Source organism: Ptiloglossa arizonensis, chromosome 10 (assembly GCF_051014685.1).
Source record: "Ptiloglossa arizonensis isolate GNS036 chromosome 10, iyPtiAriz1_principal, whole genome shotgun sequence".
Taxonomy (NCBI): domain Eukaryota; kingdom Metazoa; phylum Arthropoda; class Insecta; order Hymenoptera; family Colletidae; genus Ptiloglossa; species Ptiloglossa arizonensis.
In genome coordinates this window covers 6283079-6300383 of record NC_135057.1, presented here as the reverse complement: position 1 = coordinate 6300383, position 17305 = coordinate 6283079, and the positions used below count along the sequence as shown (strand labels likewise).

The following is a 17305-nucleotide window of genomic DNA, read 5'->3' as shown; positions in this document are numbered from 1 at the left end:
TCACTTTACAAGTATTAATTTCGATCCAAAATCGAAAAACATATGAATACCACGTTTTATAATACTTTAATTATCGATCACATTTAATTTTTATAGGCAAATCAATCATTTACGATGTATAAATAAGATGCATTCTCCAACATAAATGTTCGGAACGTGCGTAAATGTTAATAACAATCGCGTTTAGGAATGAATATTCACTGAGACTGTACGCCTCTATGAATTAGACAATATCTTGACGTTTATTTATCACAATTATTAACAACTGTTACAGGACCATAGTTTAAACAATTATTAACAATGTTCTAGTATAAATAATGGCTTAAAATATCATTTCGTTGAAGTATTCTTTGTTCGCGATGAATATTTTGATTGAGCTCCAACCGACATTTTCAAGGCTGGAAATGTTTAACGATTCAGGAGTGCCCATCAGGACGATTTTTCTATTTAAAAAAGCGATTAATTGAAATTCGACGCTTTTAAGTAAAAAATACAACTTCTACACGTATTGTATAAATTATAAGAATTAAACAAATGTTAAACTAATGTACCGAATAAACATTAATTAGTTTCCATGCTTTAAAACTTTACGAAATACGTTTTTACATCAAATCTCGATCAAAATCAATTTCTATAAGTTATATAATCATTTGCAGTGCATATATAAGATGCACAATGCTCGATTAATATTGGGAACGTGCGTAAATGTTAATAACAATCGCGTCTAGGAATGAATATTCACTGAAACTGTACGCCTCTATTAATTAGGCAATATCTTGATGTTTATTTATCACAATTATTAACAACTGTTACAGGACCATAGTTTAAACAATTATCAACAATGTTCTAGTATGAATAATGACTTAAAATATCATTTCGTCGAAGTATTCTTTGTTCGCGATGAAATTTTTGATGGACGTCTAACCGACATTGTCAATGCTACACACATTGTTTATCGATTTACGAGGGCCCATCAGAGCGATTTTTCTATTTAAAAAAGCGATTAATTGAATTCCGACGCTTTTAAGTAAAATATACAACTTCTACACGTAATGTGTAAATTATAAGAATTAAACAAATGTTAAACTAATGTACCAAATTGACAATTATTAGTCTCCATGCTTTAAAACTTTACGAAACACGTTTTTACTTCGAATCTCGATCAAAATCAATTTCTATAAGTTATATAATCATTTGTAGTGCATATATAAGATGCACAATGTTCGATTAATATTAGGAACATGCGTAAATGTTAATAACAATCGCGGAAATGAACAAATATTCACCGAAACCGTTCGCCTTTGCAGATTTTGCAATATCTTGATGTTTATTTATCACAATTATTAACAACCGTCGTAGCACCATGGTTTAAACAATTATTAACAATGTCCTGGTATAAATAATGGCTGAAAAGCCATAAATTTGTTGAAATATTCGGTTACATGGAACAAAGACCATCGGAGTGAGGGAAGTGACCTTGATGAGGGTATATAAGGAACCGCCGGTTAACGACAATTTCATTTCAGATGGAGCCTCCGAGGTGGACGGATCTCTCGATTTTTCGATTTTAGGTATCTGGAAGGGGGCCCCCACTCTTGGTAACCGGTACTGACCCCTGGTAGGGGGTGGTCAGTACTGGCGACCACTCACTTAATCCTTTTTATTTTTTTCATTTTTTTCTTTCTTCAATTTACTTTATTTGTTCTCCGATTTTAATTTGTACTTGTTTTTCCATGGTTATTTTTTTCATTTCTATTTACTATCATGCCTTGACTTTACGTTACTCTTAGGTAGGCACAAGAGGACTTTCTCGTCGCATCCACCGTGGGATCTTTAGTTAACTTAGAATAAATTAGTTTTAAGGCCACCATGTACGAACATTTGTGATCTGCCGAGCAATTATCCAATCTTTAGCTTACTTTTGCTCGCTTGCTCGTTCCTCAGTCCAGCCACCTCTGCTTGTTGCATAAGCAAGTGACCGGCCGTGGAGGTGGACCGAACACTCGATCGCCGTCTCTTCTGGTGCGTCCGCTTTGAGAGAGAATATGCAGCGAACACAGGGGCAGGTGTTCGCACCGGTCCCTGCGGAAGCCCTAGTGCCACAAGACCCTCTCTTCGTCATCCTCCGTGAGACAGGTCCACGCTCTGCGTGGCTCCTGGCTGCGGAGTTGGGAGAAACGGGGCACTCCAAGGAGTGGACGGCGTCGCGCATTTCCTTGAGAATCGGGCCCACTGAGGGGAAACGGGACCGAGCTAGTAGGACCAACTCCACGGTTCGCGTCGCGTATTCCCCAATTTTGCCTCATTTTTCCATTATGTAATTGCTCGGCAGAATTAAACGAGGAGATCGAAGGAACATTGATTCCTTCTATCTCTGCAGTTAGAATAAGTTAGTTTTAAGGGTGTGTTCTGCCAAGTAATTATCCAATCTTTAGCTTAATTTTGCTCGCTTCCTCGTTCCTCCGTGTAGGTGGTCCGAACGGTCTATCGCCGTCTCCTCCGGTGTGTCCGCTTCCAGAGGGGGCATGTTGCGAGCACAGGAGTAGGCATTTTTGCCGGTCCCTGCGAAAGCCTCCAAAATAAGACCCTCTCGTCGTAAAGATGGAGAAACGGGGCACTCCTCTAGGGGAGTGGATGGCGTCGTTCGTTTCCTCTCGAATCGGGCCCACCGAGGAGGAACGGGATAGACCTAGTAGGACCAACTATACGATTCGCGTCGCGTCTTTCCTAATTTTGCCTAATTTTTTCCACAATGTGATTGCTCGGCAGAACTAAACCGGAAGATCGAAGGAACTTTGATTCCTTCCATCTTCTCGGTTTAGTAATTTCGTTTGTATTGCGCGTCGAGAGAGATCGATGGAACTTTGATTCCATCTATCTCTCTCCGGGTCTCCGCTCGCAGCAACCTCCTCGTGGTGAGACCTGGTAATCGGTATTACTCGCGACGAACAATAATTATTCGTCGCGGGCAGTACCGAGCTAATTGGCTGCGAATTTAGAATAGTTAGTATATAACAAACAATTGAATAACTTAATACAAAACACTGCTCTAACGCAAATAAAAGACTGAATATTTTGATTAAATGTAGCAATATGAATGTAACTCAAATGGATTTCAATAAATTTATTAAATAAGACACGAGTAGCTTTTTTCCTTTTCCTAGTATGCTTCCACTCCCTCTATGTGATCCTGAATTATATGCCAGGGGAAGAGATTTGAAAGTTTACATTCCCGAAGTTTGTTAGAAATTAAATCATTGCCAACAAACCGCGAAAAATGAACACCTCTTCAACGATCGTGTTATCCAGATGGCAAATTCTTCAAATCCAGTAAAAACGTTAGAATTTTGGTATCAGGAGTACATGATAAGTGAGGAAGTGGCACGATCTCGCGGATTCTTAGAAATGACGTCAAATTCCAAGAATTTCCACCAAATGAAATTTTGTGGAAAAACCATTTCATGTTTTTGAACACCCGTTCTTCTTCTTTTTCTCGAACAAATCCTTTTTCAAGTTTGGACACATCAAGTTTGGATGATGATTCTGCTGTAGTTCATATCCTTGCCAAATTAAACGCAGTCCAGACAAAATTGCACGATGTTCTAATATATCCTTATAATGTTCCGTCTTCGATGTACCATCTATACGAACACGGTCACTTGTTCCTTTAGGTGAGGAATATCTCCATACTTAAATTGAAAGCTCGAAGATGATATATATGAACATAAATAGATCCCCTATTAATTTGAATACTGTCTTGCTGTAAATCCAAATTGATTGCTTGGATTTTTCAACGGTTTGTAATAAATCGAAGATCACTTAAATCAGACCCGTAAATTGGAAACAACGTATTCGTTCGATAATTACGTTTAGTAATCGTTAAGAAAATTTCTACTTTCGATCTCTTTCGATCAATTTCGTGGTTCGGTATGATTTGAACTGCGCGCTTTCAAAAAAGTGAGAAATTGATACCACGGGTTGGGAACGTTTCGCAAAAATTCCGTTTTCGCGCGTATTTGAGGAACTTTCCATACGTGCATTTTAAGAAGCCCCGTGTTTTCTACGCGCCGCGAGACGACTTTCGAACTGGTTCGCGTCGCGGCCGAATGATATACGATTTCCTTTGATTTATCGTTTCGAAAGGGTATATGTAGGTATATCGTACCCACGCACGATCGTCAGACAATTTTATCCTTGAGATCTCTCCTTCTCCCGCGAAGCACGAAGCTGCACCAAGGACTCTCTCTGTCTCGGGAGCCGGGTAAACGCAATAAGTAGAAATCAAGTATCACTTAGTGTTATAAGAAGCCGGCTGCGCGATGGAATTCGCGTACGTACTCGAAACAGTATACCCATAATTACACTGTTAGGGAGACGAAAAACCGTGTAATTGGAATTCGTAAAAAAGACACGTCCGACTTAATTGGCATGCGGACGGAGCTACTTACCGACGAGAGTAGCTTGCGTGTTCTTAAACAGCAATTAAAAGACGCGTAAATATTTTATTGCTAACGCTCTCCCGTGCCCTTCGATCTTCTAATCCCTTCGTGTCCAACGTGGCCGTCCAACGCGTCGAAACGCTTACCTCGAGCGTGTTCTCGACTTTGATCGGCGATGAACAACGAAACGGAATTCATCTGAACGCGTGCAACGATTCGCGATTCCATCTCCACGATTTAAACGCGTGAGAAAGACACGAGCCGCTGACGCAGCTCACTGCGAGGCATCTCGAACGTTACACTAAAGAGGAGGATCTAAGTATCATGCGAACGTTCGACGAGATCCGCGTGTCGTATTTACTCGACTGTTGCGATGAAACGAATTCTTCGGCGTGTGATTCGAGACATGCGCGAATAAAGCTCTCGCTATGGTGGATCATCCAGCGAGGTTGACTGAGAAAAATTACGCGAGGAGCTTTTATCCTTTTCAAGTTTATAACCGTGTTTAGGATTTGGGAGTGTTCTTTCGCGTTTACAACCTGTGGTGCATTTTCGTGCATTTTTTGATCTCGAAACGTAGCGTGAAACACTTGAAAACGGGAGAAAAGTTATAATTTTTGTAGAATTCGTAAAACGTACGACTCTTGTATTTTTTTTAAACGTGAATCCTCGCAATGTAAAGTCTGAAAATAATTTGATACTTCGAAGAATCGATACAAAATCTTAATTGTCAGTGGAATTCTTCGAGGCCTGCATTCTCATTTTTTGTAATATTATTGTTAGATAATTAATATTATCTAAGATAAATTCATGAATAGGTGAAAATAGATCATTTTGAATACTACATCGAAATAAATAAAGTCATTAATGCGGAGGTTGCTTAAAATGCCTTCCACAGCATTTACACACTCCTTTTTTTTCTCTTCTTTCGCGGAGTGCAACTCGAATTCATCTTGTTTTTCAGAATCTAAACATACACATGCAATGTACACTATTGGAAGCTATCCACTATTCCATTAGATCCAACGCCAGCATCGCTCTTCCAACATTGGCCAAACAATTCCGCATCCTCTGATTCACGAATCAGAGGCTATCCTAAAAGCTTCCAGCACTCATTGGGATCCCTCTTCTGCTTGAAATTCTCTGCCTTTCACGTTGCACGCTACTATGAAAAATCAACCTTGCTGCATAGTTTAAAGGGGTTGCCAGGTGATTTCAAATAAAAGAATCGAATTTTCGTTCTCTGTCTTTTCTGAAAAGACTGCAATGAAATTTGAAAAAGTGTCGTTGTCGGAGAACCTTGAACTGAACTTTCTATACGCTCTAACACGGTACCAGGAAACTTTAAAAACAGTTTTCCTCAAAAGTACATTTTCCAACATGTTCTACACACGATATCTCGAAAGTTATTCAACCGATCGAATCGAAAGGTGAATATATTACAGAAAAAAATGTATCCAAAGAGTGAATCGCAATATTAAATATTTCCATTTCGTACACGTTGAATATTTCCATTTTTTAATCGACTTATGAAAAAAAGGGATCGAAAATCCGAATTTCGAATATTTCAAAATGACATTATCTTCTTAATTTTTGAAATTTATATTTCACAACTCGATAAATTGACTAATCTAAATCAACGACACTCTTGATTTTTCTCTATATTCTCTATCTATCTAATATATTCAAAATCGTATACATTATCGAATTAACCTCTTTCCTTCACCTTACATGACCTAAGAGAAACAACGAAAAATTGCTGTTAAAAAATAATACACATCTCATCAATCTACATCACACGAGCTATATATTCCCTAATTTCCATCTCGATTGAAACACTCCTTCCTATTAGAAAAAATATAAAGCAAAGAACCTTCGGTCGAGAACAGAGCAACTCGCCCCCTTAATCCGCGGGGCTCTCGGTTTCCAAAATTTATGCGAGCTGGTGCTTATCAGCGCTGTGTAACTCGGTATCACGCGAGGCATAACCGTGCCGGTTACGTCCCAATTGCACGCGCTCCGCACCGGTAATTGCGCAATTTTATTTGAATAATTTCCACGAGTCAATGGCACATCGCCGAGGTTGGAATGCAGCCGCCGCCGGCTGCCGATTGCAATGTAATCCCGCGCCGTCTATCAGTCTACTCATCAAAGACACGTCTGTGCAACCGAGGCGCGTGTGCATTTAAATGCACTTCCACGTATGCGTGTGCGTACGTGTGTGCGCGCGCTCGCGTATGCGTGTTCCCTAGCACGCGGGTACATCGTCGGTCGTGCGCGGCACTTGCATCACTTCCTCTCGTACAGTCTTCACATTGTTGGGTGCCAGTTATTGACAGACCGTAGGTTAGAAGCTAACACCGACACCCGGTGAGTTATTTGCACGGCAAACGGAGCGAGAAGCGTAAGAATTTATGTACGCAGCGCGGCGACTTTCTGGCAAGGGGAGGGAGGGTTGGAGGGATGGGAGCAATCTCGACCGTTCGAACATTACACTTTTGCACACACCTATGGTACTTCCTCGCCCTTGCTTCGGAATTTTTTCCCTTTCGTGGGAAATAACGCGACGATAACCTCAAAGGTGGACGAGTTGAGCGACGTGAGATTCGAGCGAATGGGAGAACAATTTTTTCTTATTATTAGGTTGTTCGGAAAGTTATTTCGTTTTCCAAAATGGAGAATATATTATTTAATAAACTGTTTGTACACTGTAAAAATATCGTGTTTCATTTTCAACAAAAAAAGAAACGAAATAACTTTTTGAACAACCCAACAGTACAATTTTTTTTCGTCGTTTTCCATTTTATTGGGAACTCCATGAATATAAATATCGATGTCTCTATGAATATACAAAAGAACTATTGCGAGAATATTTTTTTCATTCTTTCTTACGGGGATGAAGCTTCTACCCTCTTGTGGTTGCATTAGTGTACTTGTATATTTTTCTCAAACGTAAAACAGAGTTCATATTCAACTCATGTTCTTATTTATTCAATGTATGATATAAAATTATTGTATTCTTCAGTTTAGGCTCTGTCTATTGATGAGATGGATATATAATACTTTTTAGATTGTATACTAGCTATGTACTATGTACTTGAAACAGATTAAAAATGTAGTTGTTATTTCATTCAGAGTTTTGTTTAGTTATCGTAAGTAAGTGAACGTAAAGAGAATATTCGTATCGAGGATGCGTTAAGAAACACAGAATATGACCTAAGAGGTCCAATGAATAAATAATACGACCTAAGAGGGTCAATAAATACATAATATGGTCCAAATGGGTCAATAATGCATAATACAGCCTAAGAGCACCATATACCCTTGAGCCATCCTGTGTCCTGTGATATCGTACTATTTCTAATTTTGCAAAGTCAAAATATACTCCTCTTTGTTTTTAATCGTCAAAGTGAACTCTACTTGTATTTTAAAGAATTTCGACATTCCGTATCCTGTTCCTACATTCCTTTTTCTTCTTGTATATCAAAGTGAGCAATTGTACTTCCAAGGACTTCGATATCCCGTACCTTAGCTTCGAATACAGCGGATAATAGGGCAAGGTCAATAATTTCATCCCAATCTTTACAGTATGAACAAATTTTTCTCAGTTGTAACTCTTTCATGCCGTTCGAACATCGAGATTCTCGTGGAATTATTTTTTTTAGCTAACGCGAGAGTTCGTGCGATCGCGCTCGTGGTTTATTATTGCTAGCAGCGATTCGCGATTCGACGAGGTAATTGCAATTACGTTGTAAATCGGCGCGGTGTTAATAGTCGGCTTTAAACCTAGCACGAAGCTCGTTATAAATAGAAGCTACCGGTGTAACGCGTTAGGGCACGAAGTGTAACGTTGAGTCGCGTTTGATGTGCAAAGCGAAGATGTGTACACGGCATCGTTTCAGTTTGGGTTGTTCGATGCGTTTAGACGGGTCAGCGATGAGTGACATTGTATGAATATAAAGTGAAGATAAACGAACGCGATAACACTATTTGCGTATGGTTATTTAAAACGTCCGCATGCATTTATATTCATGTTCAATTATTATTCGCCACATGTATCGCGAGTAATTATATTCCCCGATATGTTTATAATTCTATACGCGCAACGAATTCATAATCCTCTCCGGCGGCAACGGGTTTCATTTTGTTGCAGTTAAAGGTAATGAAAAGTAATCAATTTTCCAAAATTTTTCATTTCTAATTAGAGTACAGTAACTAATTACAGTAACGCAAACTTTCTGATATGGTAAAGAAGAGAATCGAATAAATCCCGAAAACATCCCCGCAAATTCTCCGTTTGTTTCCCCGTTAGTTTCTTCATAAAAATTTAAATATAAATATAAAATACACCAATTTATTTTTTATAAATGTATCGTCTCAGAAAACAATTCTAAAATACATTAAAAAAACGATAATAAAACTCCGACTCTAAATCATCGAAGATCGAAATCGTCACTCGTTGACACTAAACCTACCAAAGGTAGTTCGTTTGTCCCGTTTGGAATTTCTGTTTAAAGTTACTCAATCATTAACCTCGTTTTTCCTGCAACGATTCAGTGACAATTATTGAGATAGAGAATTAATTGTATGTAGAGAATTAATTTCGAAGATACTCCTACGTGCAAAGTCTGGTAGAAACAAAAAGACGTTCACCTAGTCGATAGTTCCCAGTATCAAAGTTCCGTCACTCACGGAGGATTCGTTCACCCGCCCATTCGCTCTATCCTGGAACCCTCTCGTTCATCCTTCGGAAGCATCCTTCAGCTCGATTCCACCCGAGCGACACCGAGATCTCGAAAACGTCGTCCTGGACGAAACGCGAGGATCTACAGGTAACTCTCGATAACCGCTCGTATTCCCGGGTATCGGTGCTTCGGAGCAAGCCCGGTCGGGGTTTATTTAATTATGCCATAAACCCGTGGCCCCCTCCCCTGTCCCTGGTAACCATGTCGGAAGGTATCGGCAACATTCCGTCCGGTCGATGACTTTTTCCATGCCGCGGCACCGATCAAATTAATGCGGGAAGCGTGGCCAATCGAGGGCGGGTGGTTTCGCGTATACGCGCGCGAGTACTAACGTGCAATTAGCTTAAATATATAATCCACGTGATTATGGTAATCGCCGTGGCAAGGCAAAGAGCTACGGGCGACAAAGGGGACACCTGGGGGGAGAAGGAGGAGGGAGAGACGGCGAAAGAAGGTGAGATCGGCGAAGATCCCTACGTGGTTCCGCGGGCGCACGCTAATGGGTGCCCCGAACAGAGGTACCCACCTGTCGGGACACGGGTGTTTCGAGCGGCTTCTTGCCGCGTGGTTGGCTCGCCTCGTTGCTGATTAAGAACGAGCCACGGCGGGAGATAATCGTCCACCGACCCAAATACGAAATTACATTGTCGTGCGGGAACTATCCCGACGGCGACCGCCAACGGGGAACATTGCCTTCGTTTCGAGGTGGGAGAACCGAACGGGATTTGACGTTTTCTGGGACGAACGGTATCTCGTCTAGTTCGATAGGTCAGCCCCCCTCTGATGCACCGGGAAGACGCGACCGGCGATAAATCGCGCGAGGAGAGCACGATGTTTCGGACAAGGTTAAGAGTTCTCTTTCGGAACCGGTGTTCTCAATCTGTAGGCCAGTTGCTTCGTGGATCGCGTGTTGGACTTTGGGTAGGTCCTTTAACCCATTTGCATCTGAGGTCTGTTTAGTCTGCCGCATTCAAACATCAGCGACGTTCAACCGACGACTGATCCGTATCACCGCGAGCGGTTCATCGTATGTATAGTAACGAGCTTCAAAATTATTTATGGAGTTTATTAACGATATACCGTTTGAAACGATCAATACACTATATTATATAGCAAAATATTTTTTTGTAGGCTTTTTTGCATGCCGCGCGGATTTTTACGTGCCGCGACATTCATAGTGGCAGTTTGAAAGATTTTCGCAGAAGAGTAAAACTTATTTAGAATACACTGATGTATATTCAACTAATGGAACCGAAATGTTCTGATATGGTTAAACGTACCAGTTGCAACTGGTAAAATGGGAAGAAACTTTCGGAGGGAACTCTGTGTGGCACGTCTATTCGAAATCTGTCATTCGAGGTGATTTGGGTTTCCTTTCGTTGTGGTAGTTTTTTGCAATTATGTTGGGAAGAATCTTTTTGATTATAAAGTACGTCGATATGAAACTGTCTTATATACTGTTTCGGGTCCTTTGACGTAAGTCGACGGAATTATTGTTGTGGAAGGTTTCGACAGGAGCTTTGTGTCGTAAAGTAGGGTATTTTTAGTGGATATTTTTGTCATTTGAATTGTGGTAGGTTTTGTTTCAATTATAGAAGGTTCCTATAATTATATCAGGAGTGTCAATTGTTTGAACTGTAGGATATCGACATAAGTCAATATAGAATTATTAGTCTATTCGGTTCAAATTAAATTCTTTCTCATTACAAAATGTTTCTACAGAAGTGTTGTATCATCTTTCGGACTAAGATATACCTAATTGAAGTCTCTGTTATTATATTTGAGACGATTCGAGACTCTTTTCATTATGACAGTTTTCTGCAATTAAATCAGAAAGAATGAATCTTTTAAGCTGGAGTAAGAACCATTTATATGGAATCGTTATTTTAATCTCTGTTAAAACCATTTTCATTCAGGTAGGTTTCTACAGAAGGATTGGAAAAGTTACACCATCTTTCAAGCCAGAGTATTTATATCCGCAATCTTTGTTATTCGAGATGATTGGAACCTCTTGCGTAGAGTGATGCTAGGAACAGCTGTATCATTAGGGCTTAAGTTGGGGTATATCTATGCACATACAATCTTCACTTTACCCTCTGTTATTGTTCTTTGATGTGATTCAGAGAATCCCCTTTCCTGCACGGTAGGTTACTCTAATGGTATCGGAAAGAACGAACAATATTTTAGGTTAGGGTAGATCTGTATCGAACCATTGTTTCATTCTTTGCTATTAATCCACATGGTTCGGCGAAATCTCATCGATATAGCGATTCCACATACCCATTAGTGTTACTGATGAGTATCTACGAACAATTGTTACTTTATTCTCTATACCTTACCACGAGTCGGTCAAGTTAGGTACCCCGTGTCCTTTGCAAATGTCAAGTAACAACTCTCATCGTTCACCCAGTTGATCCTGTCCTTGATATTAAATTCAAAGCAACGAACACGAACACATATCGTCACATAACAGACATGTCGTCTGTATTTGTAAATGCACAATTGGACGTGACGCGGTACATCCACCCTATCGGGTCTCCGATGAGTTAACATTCGACTCCGGTGCCACGGATCCTTCACACGCGTCGATAATCTTAATACATCGGGACAATTAGAAGTCGTGCGCGACAAGGGGGCACCGATTCACCCTTCAGGAGGCCCGTAGACTTCGAAAGGGAGCGAAAATCCCTTTCACGAGACGGAGGGAGCAGTCAGCCCCGAGTAGACGGGAACAAAAGGCGGATCCGGCTCCTTTCCATCAAAGTCCAATTACCACGATGGAGCGGAAAGGTCCGTTAAATCTCGTTCTTCGACCGGCGAAGGTCCCTCCCCTCTCTTCCAGAGCCATTGGGTCGCGGGGCGTGTAAGTCAGCGGTCTTGGAGCGATCTCGGCAGGGAGGTTTCTTCTCGACACCCCACCCTTCGGAATAAGTGAGCTGTCAGACCGTGGAACGTTTACGCGTGTCGACTTCCCGATTTTTCTGATATTCTATTAACCTCCGGGAGAGAGGCGAACGTCCCGAGCAAGGTTGAAACTTCTCCCCTTAACGCGCGCCGATGACGGATCAGTTATTACGGAGGTAAACGAGTCTCGAGACGATTGTTGCATTAAGTAGCGCTCCGCGAGCGCCGGAATGAAATTGATTTCTTACCCGATCGGTTTTCGACGTGACGAGATCCGCGAGCCGAGCGAGACCGTGACTGGACGAGTTCATTGTTAACTGGTCTGGCTTATTCGCGAGATAGGTGAATGTTTGGGTTAGGTATCTCGGCTGAGATAAACGCTGGTAAATCTTCCATGGAAATAGAGAGAACTTGTATTTGAAAAATGTTTTATGGAATTTGGAGACACGATATGAATTCGAGTGGGGAGGAGAATGATGGAGAGGATTCGGGTATCACTGAACGTTGGCAAAGTAAATTTGGGAAATTTTTTTACTATCGATAACTTGTCTTTGATTAGACTCCAGGGAAAGTACGAGGGGGAAGAGTATTATTGAGAATAATAAAAGTTACGTAGTATTTTGTGATTATTGATAACATATCTTTGACTAGACTCAAGGGAAAATACGAGAGGAATGAATAAAAGAAAGAATATTATTCAAAACGATAAAAAATTAAAGCATTACATGGTATTTTGCAACTATTGTAAATAATTCATTGAAAATGCTATCCAATTGCGGTATTACTTTTCGTATTATAGTGAAATCTTGGGTATTGATAAAACTTGCTCGGATTCGCGATCACTGTGTTTCATCGACTCGAACTACTTCATTTCTAAGAATGTACAGGTTATTCCAAAACACGTGGGCATAATTTTATAGGGGAATTCAGTACACTTAAATGAAAGAAAAAGTTCGTATATACGTGTATGTACGATACGACCTTGTTCCTCCAGTTATAGTTGTTTTTGTGTTTCAGTAATTTCTACGATAAACCGAGTTCTTTCTTCGATCGTTTATAACTAATGGTTCTTATCTCGTATACGACCTTGCTGTCTGTAATATCGCGAGGAACCAATTAATTGGTCACCTTGATCACTGGATTTAAATTTTCTGGATTTCTATTTACAAGGCACTTAAAGGTTCTGGTTTACAAAATATAAGATAACGTTGAGGTACTCCGACTACATATTCAAGAAAATTATTAGCGAATTCAAACTCAATACTTCTGAATGGATGAGTATGTCTATGGTAAAACATTTAGAAGCCTACATTCGAGACCAAGGTGCGTTTCGAATAATTTATGAAAATAATCGAACAACTAATATAATACAAAAACAATTTAACAAAGTCATATCGAACCTACGTTTGCACGAATTTTCTTTCTCCTTTTAATGCGCTAAATTCGTCACTGAAGTTATGCCTACATATTTTGGAACATCCTGTATACCGTAGGCAACAAAACCAGTTTAACCAGTTCCGACAAAAAATACTCTACCCATGCTTCGCATATTGATAATTGACGGTCCTGATTTTCGATCATGTGAAGCGCTACTGTATCGAAAGATGACTCGTTCGTTTTGCATCATAGTGGTCAAATTTGGAACACGTACAGACACATGTCCCGTAGCAATTTTTATTTTTCCACAAATTCCAAAAGCAATCATTGCTCACCGTTGTCCGATGCTTTCTCTCGTATAACTATACCTATTCCAGTCTCTCCACAAGTTTTAAAATCGATCATTTTTCAATGCTATCTCTCGACGAACTGTAATCGACGAAGTACAAAAATCTCTCGATCGTAAATTTTCATCTAGGTCGCAGAATTATTATCATAATATTGAACTCTAGTATCAATGCGCTAATAGAAATCACTCTTCTCGAAGCTAAATATCGGTGGTTATCGCGAAAGAAAAAAAAAGAAATGCGTGGTACTTCCAATGGAAATATACTAAACTATAAACTAGTCGTGCGAGGCATCGTAAACGACAAAGCTATAAAATATGAAAAGGAAACCTCTGTTCACGGGGTATAGATCTAGCTTCAATTAGCCTACATAAGACGAGAATCTCAGCCATTCGCTTCGAACGTAAACAGAATTACGGTTAACACGTGTTTACACTTTTACTCGTCCCTTCGGTCACTGCTTTCGTTCTCTCGTTGCGATTAAGCGGAACCGCTTCTTATTGTTCAAGACGTTTCTAGTTGGGATCTAGCCAGAAAACGTAAACGGCATTTTGTAACTCGTAGAAGCCTCGAACGGTTTGCCAGTTTCAACGAAAACGGTGAACAGAATTAAACCGAGCGAATCGCGATATTAAATAACAAGACGCAATATTACGTTTCGAGCGGCGATATTAAATATCAAAAATAATATTTCAACGGAGAGTATTTTTTATTCAAACAATTCGCTCTGTGTTTTATCATTTATCAATGAAATAGAAAAAAAAGGATTTGTTTTCCCAACGAAAAAGCGTTAAAAAAGTTCGTAAATCCAACACTGTTTGCGCCTGGGTAACGCCATTGTTTGAAAGCCTCTTAAGGGAATGTATTCTGGCAACTCGACTTCGAAAAATCGATTTCTTTCCTTTTGATATTTTCCCACAGTACCTTCGAAAGTATCCATACGAAAGATTTTCTCAAGTTCGTGAAATTAACGATGTTATAAACGTACAGGACCCTGGATTTAAAAATTCTATGTTTCTTTTTTCTATTTTTTTTCTATACTAAAAACGAAAAGGTACGAAAAAGTAAATTTCAAATTTCAATGGTCTCCTTTTTTTCAATTTTCGAAATTTTCTTCACCGTGGTTCCTACCATAATCACTTCCATGTTACTCAATATACTGTTCGGTTTTTTCGTTTCACAGAACGAGAGGAATCACGTAAAACCTTTGAACTAATTTTTCAAAACAAGCTTCACCAATTATTGTACAACTCCTACAATTTGTATTATTTTCATTTGCGAAAAATCATGAATCTAGCTAGAGTATGAATAACTACATGCGCGAAAACTCCATACCGAGAAGTGTTACGGTTTCTTTGGAAAAAAAATTAGAAAAGAGTTGATGTTTTTTCCCCTGAATCGTCAGAGTGACCCCTTAACGAAACCTTTTTGCGAACGAAGCGTGTACCCTCGTTTTCGCGTGGCACGGTGAATCGATTACAACGAATCAATTAGTTTCCTTGTTATTGTTCTGTGTAATGTAAACGACCCGCGGTTCTGGAACGTGTTATCTAATTTATGACGCTGAATTATTGCATCGTTCGCGTTCCGTACGAGTGACTCACGGCGTGCTCGCAAGTGGCCGCTCTTGTCAGCATTTTTGGCCGACGACGAATAAAAACAAAAGATTTTTATTCGACTCATTGCTCGAGCCGCTCGGTATGTTAACGACCATGCGTACTGTATTTTCGTCGGTGTTATCTACTCTAAGCCAGTTACACGCGTCAGACTTTGCCCGTTAACGCGGAAACAATCAATATCCAACTGTTCCTTTCCCCACCCAATTCCGTGAAATTGGTTCTCCGGTTTGCACCTACGCGACAACATAATTAAAAACGTAACGAGCCGGCTCCGACCGATCGGGGTTCGGAGCTCGAGACGGATGCATAATTTATAAGGTGACGGCTTAATAAGAGTTTCCAGTCCAATGTATCGCGAATACATAACGCAATCATTACGTTGATATTCAGTTTTACAGTAAACACTGGAAACAACTTTGTTTCGATACAGTAGCTTTCGAATTTTACTTGGAAAATTTTACTTGAAAACTTGTAAAAATTTGGTGATAATAATGGCACGTTTTCGGAGCAGAGAGTTTGGCTGACTCTTAAATACTCTAGAAATATTAATCGTCAAAATGATGTGAAAAGAGTAAAGTATTTATTTTAATTTTATTTGAAATTAAAAAATATTAAATTCCTTTCGCTGATAAGAAAAATGTAAATATCATCAAGGAAGAATGAATGTATGTATAGTGTAGTAGTATCATAACTAGTATCATAACTAATGAATAATTTTTATAGCTCATTTAACTCTGATTCTTAAATACTCCCAATTGAATCGTAAAAAGAGTGAAGAATTCACTTCCTTTTTATTACGAATAAATAAATACTAAATCCCTATCGTTGATAATGAAATACGTAAATACCAACCGGAAGAAATGAAAAATTGTTACGCGTATAGTTTACTGTTTAAATAAATAAATACTAAATCCCTTCCATTGATAATGAAATACGTAAATGCCAACCGGAAGAAATGAAAAATTGTTACGCGTATAGTTCACCGTGGGTAAATATCGTAATTAACGAATAGTTTACCGAGCAGTGAATAACACGAACTGTTCGCTACAGAGGGCAAATTAATAATTTGCGTTGATTTTCACGGTATCTATCGAATTTCGAACCGTTACGAAGTTCTGGAAAACATCGCGCCACGGTATGTTTGTAGCAAGTACGAAATCAGGTTTATGCACGAGAGGATTGCATAAATAACTCGCAGATGGTATCAGCGACTGTATGAAATTTCTACTGAAATCGTTGCAGAGAGCTATGAATGCGTTTTAACGAACCACGAATATCGCGACTCTTATTTTCGTCGGTCGTTTTATACGCTTCGCATAATCGATCTCCGGCCGCGTTCGTTCCTCGCGATTTATATTCGGGAGTTTTCTTGTTTATCGACGTTTTATATAAATCGCTTTCGCCAGTACTGTATCGAATGGTTGAAATCCTCGACGATCGAAGAATACGTCGAACGAACGATAAAAATTGTCATCGAGAAATAGGATTCTTTTATTTATCGACGCTTCTTTATTTTGTACGTCGCGACGCTGTTGTCGGCGCGGAATAAATAATTCTCAACGCGCAAAGTTCCGGGTAAAATTGTTCATTGAAAATAATCGTTGCGAGGATTTGAATATATTCGCGATTTTAATCTACCGAGATTATACAAGAGTCTTTACGACGACAGATCAATCCACTTAAGTACTTCCTCGTTAGAATTAATTTGGGACACGCTTTACCAATTAAGGCAGCTGTCTGGTATTTTGGGACGGAAAAATGAGGGTTGTTTATAAATTTTTTATTTCCTACGAAGGAATAATTGGAGTAGAATGAAAACTTGTAGACACATACCTGGTATACTATAGTGTATGAAATATATAGTACATAGATAT

General features: G+C 39.5%; 2 protein-coding genes across 3 annotated transcripts in view; both read right to left on the bottom strand.

Moving 5' to 3' along the window:
• Cv-c (RhoGTPase activating protein) overlaps positions 1-17305 on the bottom strand; it is a 565606-nt gene that overhangs the window by 245015 nt on the left and 303286 nt on the right. The gene's annotated exons all lie outside the window — the stretch shown is intronic.
• The window catches only part of LOC143152302 (uncharacterized), a 153360-nt gene that overhangs the window by 61771 nt on the left and 74284 nt on the right, over positions 1-17305 (bottom strand). The gene's annotated exons all lie outside the window — the stretch shown is intronic.